General features: G+C 37.9%; 1 long non-coding RNA gene across 1 annotated transcript; it reads left to right on the forward strand.

The window, feature by feature from the left end:
* Positions 1-352: 352 nt before the first annotated feature.
* Positions 353-4971, forward strand: LOC144961583 (uncharacterized; the record flags this gene model as incomplete). Its single annotated transcript, XR_013643210.1, has 2 exons — positions 353-463; positions 4859-4971. It is a non-coding gene; the product is annotated as an uncharacterized LOC144961583 (long non-coding RNA).
* Positions 4972-5558: the final 587 nt, after the last annotated feature.

Below are 5558 nucleotides of genomic sequence, written 5' to 3' on the forward strand. Positions count from 1 at the left end.
AACATACGCGCACACATTATCAATATAATAACACGTGCACAACATTCTGTTTTGTTATCGACATCGCGTAATCATCATCATCATCAATAAAAACAACAAAAACAACAATAACAATGGTAATAACAACAATAAAAACAACAACAAAAACAATAAAAACAACAACAAAAACAACAATAACAATGTAATAACAACAATAAAAACAACAACAAAAACAACAATAACAATGGTAATTACAACGATTACCGTAAAATCAACAACGAATACTGTAACCACAACAATAACAACAACTGCCGTAACCACTACAACAACTACCCTAACCACTACAACATCAACCACCACCACCACTAGCCTCCAATGGTGTGGCTTTCCAGGAAATTATACAAGAGTCACTACCTCCTAGGATTGATGTTCGAAGACATCGTCATCTTCCTCACCATTATATCCTGCATCAACTTTTGGAGAGGTGAGTCATCCCTATCCGATGACATAGTTGTTCAAATTCAACGTCTTTATCTGCAAAAGGCGGATTGCCCATCACTGCAGGTTTTATACAATAGGCTTCAACAGTCGTGACGTCACTTCCCCCGTAATGACGCATAGTAACTTAGTAACTGGTTCTAAACTATCTGAACAATGGCGGACGTCCTTATGAAATTCTTCTCCGAAGAGCATAAAAGTGTATCCAGAGGAGAAAATCATTATAAATCTAATCATGTTTTGACTTTTATACATTCTGATCACATGACATGTAAAAAAAAGTTCTAGCCAACATTAAGAATAAAAAGTACCGATTTTCGTTGTTAGAACCAAGCTACTTGTTGCTAGGCGGGCGTAACATCAGACTATTGAATCCTATTATGTGGTGACTTTCTCCATTATTGTGTTATTGAGTTGAAAGATAAATGTATAATAGTTGACCAAATTTGTTGTGGTTGGTAATATCTAGGATTTCTGGTGGGAGAGTGTTCCATTCCTTGATGGTTCTTGGAAGAAGAACTGTTTTTATATTTGTTGGTTCTGTGTGTTGGGGTTGTGAACTTACTGCTATGATAATTTCTTGTGGATGTACAGTGTTGTTTTGTGAAATACTGTGGTAGAGTTACTGTGGTTTTGTTGGAGTGTACTGTTCTGTGTAGAAATTGTGTGTGACCCGGTTCTATATCTGAAATATAATTGGATTCAATAGTCTGATGTCACGTCGCCCAGTAACGGAGGCCATCTTGGTTCTAAACAAAGAAAATTTGTACTTTTATTATTCATGCTGGCTAGAACTTTTCATATGTCTTGTGATCAGAATGTGTAAAAGTCAAAACATGATCAGATTTATAATGGGGTTTTTTTTTCATCTGGATTCGCTTTTATGCTCGTCGGAGAAATATTTCATAAGGGCGTCCGCCATTGTTCCGATAGTTTAGAGCCATTTACTAAGTTATCATGCGTCATTACGAGGGAAGTGACGTCATGACTGTTGAAGAGTATTAGGTCGAGAATCTTGAGCTTTTATATTGCGCATTATCCACGAAACGTGCTCAAATCGCTTTACTAGGAGTGACTTTGTTACTTATCTTACATTACTAAAGGCTTAATATAGGAATTATCCTTTAAATGCCCTATACAATAGTTTATAATTACAGAATCTCATATTATAGCCTGCATTGTATCATTCACAGACAGTTTTACACCACTTTGAATGTCAGGAAAAATGTATCAATACGGCATGTAAAATCGAAAAATACTATCATGGAATACTGGTACTTGAAAATTGGTCATGATCGAATGAATCATAAATGTACAAAGTTCACATAGTACAATGAAATATTAATGACTTAAATAATCATGAAAGCAACATCTTTGTTGTATAAATTAATGTGACGGATATCGCCAAGCGTGTTTTATGTTGTAGTGAAGCAGTCCGTAGCCTTCATAAACTCATGATATGATACTGACCGTAGCCTTCGTAAAGTCATGACATGACACTGACTGTAGCCTTCATAAACTCATGATATGACACTGACCGTAGCCTTCGTAAAGTCATGACATGACACTGACCGTAGCCTTCATTAACTCATGAAATGACACTGACTGTAGCCCTCATAAACTCGTGACATGACACTGACCGTAGCCTTCGTAAAGTCATGACATGACACTGACCGTAGCCTTCATTAACTCATGAAATGACACTGACCGTAGCCTTCGTAAACTCATAGCCTGACACTGACCGTAGCCTTCATAAACCCATAGCCTGACATTGACCGTAGCCTTGGTAAACTCATAGCCTGACACTGATCGTAGCCTTCATAAACTCATGACATGACTGTAGCCTTCACTAACTCATGAAATGACACTGACCGTAGCCTTCATAAACCCATAGCCTGACATTGACCGTAGCCTTGGTAAACTCATAGCCTGACACTGACCGTGGCCTTCGAAAAGTCATGGCCTGACACTGACCGTAGCCTTCACAAACTCATAGCCTGACACTGATCGTAGACTTCATAAACTCATAGCCTGACACTCCCCGTAGCCTTCATAAACTTATAGCCTGACACTGACCATAGCCTTCATAAACTCATAGCCTGACATTGACCATAGCCTTCATAAACTCATAGCCTGACACTGACCGTAGCCTTCATAAACTCGTAGCCTGACACTGACCGTAGCCTTCATAAACTCGTAGCCTGACACTGACCGTAGCCTTCATAAACTCATAGCCTGACACTGACTGTAGCCTTCGTAAACTCGTAGCCTGACACTGACCGTAGCCTTCATAAACTCGTAGCCTGACACTGACCGTAGCCTTCATAAACTCGTAGCCTGACACTGACCGTAGCCTTCATAAACTCATAGCCTGACACTGACCGTAGCCTTCATAAACTCATAGCCTGACACTGACTGTAGCCTTCGTAAACTCATAGCCTGACACTTCCCTTAGCCTTCAAAAACAAATCATGTGATTGATGATCGGTTGGACGAAACCCGATTACATGTCGCTCCTACTCAAAGGGTGGCAACCAATGGGAGCTATCTATAGATAGTTCGAAGTGAACGTCACTCGGGTCTCTGTTTATTTTTTTGCCATCCGCGTGTGTGAGTAATTCTCACTAAACTGTATTAACCTAACTATAAACGATCATGGTTACACAAAGTTTTGTGTGTTGGTCCGTTATAATTCCGGATGGCAATTTTGTGAACTCCTTAGCCAAGCGCACACTATCTATATTCAGGTTTTCATCCAACCACAAGACTTGTTGCTGTCCAACGATTGGATATTTCTTAACAAATGTAAACACCTGCTTTGTTTATGAAAGTTATAAACATACCCGTGTGTCAAGCTGACAAAATGACCAATCGCGATGCTACCCATTTAAAAAGCTGTGAACACTTTTCACTATGTGGGCCACTTTGAGCACATTTTGCAATGTGAACAATGACGTCGAGCACATGAAAAGGTAATACAGATCACCCCCGTTTTTGTCCGTTTCGCAGTATAGATAGAACGAAGATGACGTCACTCATGTCTTTGTTATTGTTTTTTGCCATCCGCGTTTATGAATATTTATCACAAAACTGTATTAAACCTGACTATAAAACGTTCATGGTTACACATTGTTTTGTATGTTGGTCCGTTATACTTCCCGATGGCAATGTTGTGAGCTTCTTAGCCAAGCGCATACAACCTATAGAGACTGGGCTAATGACTCTGAATGACTATCTACATTTTTTTATAAGGAGAACAAAAATAAGGAGGTCTGAGGTTTGACCACTGTCAATCACTGTACTCGGGTGTAAAATGAGTATCTGGCCGTTAACAGCGTTGTCTCTGTTGGGGGGGGGGGGGGGAATGTAATATCGCCCAATAGGCATCATGTCTCGTTCTCTCGTGTTGGGTTTTGTTTTTGTGGTTATGGGGGTTGGCTTTTAATAATTTTTTTTTAAAGATTATATTTATCAGACTTTGACAATAACACGAATTAAGCAGCTGGTCGTGTCTGTGTGTGGCCGTGGACAAGGATATTATTATGACAAGCAATGTGTCAAATGTGAAATGTGTCAATACAGGCGTCCTTAATCACTACACAGTGTGTAATGTGTAACACAATGCAATTCACAAAGGTCATAACAATTATTTATTTTGGGATGATGTGTTGAGTGTTGAGTGAGGAACAACATTGCTTTTGGGGTTGTGTCAGATATTAATAATAATGATGATGATGATGATTATGATGATGATTACATTGGTAATAGTGTTGGTATAGATAGTATGCGCTTGGTTAAGAAGCTCATAACACTGCCATCCGGAAGTATAACGGACCAACACACAAAACTGTGTATCCATAAACGTTTATAATCGGTTAATACAGTTCAGTGAGCATTACTCATAAACGCGGATGGCAAAAAACAATAACAAAGACCTGAGTGACGTCATCTTCAAACTATCTATTGGTGGTGGTGGTGACGATGACGATTATTATTATTATTATTATTATTATTATTATTATTATTATTATTATTATTATTATTATTATCATTATTATTATTATTATCATTATTATTATTATCATTATTATTATTATCATTATTGTTATTATTATTATTGTTATTATTATTATTAATCATCATCATCATCATCGTCATCATCATCATCATCATCATCATCATCATCATCATCATCGTCTTTAGAATCATCATCACCATTATTATTATTATTATTATCATCATCATCATCATCATCATCATCATCATCATCATCATCATCATCATCATTATAATCATCGTCATCATTCATGATTATTATCGTTGAAATTATGACAATAATGATCAAAATGGTAATCATAAATTTTTACCTCACTCCACCCAGGTTACGGGCTGCTCTATTTGATATTCATCCCTGGGGGAGCGTTGAGGTTCTGGTTGGGTCATTACCTCTGCTGTCTCATTCTCTTCTTCTCCATGGCATTCAACTCTGTCATTGTGAGTAATCTCCCCTGAGTTGTTTTTTTACCATGAACTGCAACCCATCGCCAAAATTATTGTGTATTATTATTTCGGGATAGTATCGATGCTAACTTAATTCATAGTTAGAAAAAAATGCAAATACGATTCAATAGTCTGATGTCACACCGCTCAGCAACGGCGGCCATATTGGTTCTAAACAAAGAAAATCATTACTTTTTATTTTTCATGCTGGCTAGAACTTTTCATATGTCTTGTGATCAGAATGTGTAAAAGTCGAAACATTATCAATTTTATGGGGGTTTTTTCCTCTGGATACCCTTTATGCTCGCCGGAGAAATATTTCATACGGGCGTCCGCCATTTTTCCGATAGTTTAGAGCCAGTGTTACAAAGTAACCATACGTCATTAGGAAGGAAGTGACGTTATGACTGTTGAAGAGTATTGGGTTGACTTACTGGACGTAAACGAAGCCATCGTTAATTTATAGCCTGATACTAAGACCGTAGCCATCGTAAACTTATAGATAGTTCGAAGATGACGACACTCAGGCATTTGTTATTGTTTTTGCCATCCGCGTTTGTGAGTTGTTCTCACTAAACTGT

The sequence above is a fragment of the Berghia stephanieae genome, unplaced genomic scaffold (assembly GCF_034508935.2).
Source record: "Berghia stephanieae isolate SIO BIC M18660-M18661 unplaced genomic scaffold, UCSD_Bste_1.3 scaffold3142, whole genome shotgun sequence".
In the NCBI taxonomy this organism is placed as follows: domain Eukaryota; kingdom Metazoa; phylum Mollusca; class Gastropoda; order Nudibranchia; family Aeolidiidae; genus Berghia; species Berghia stephanieae.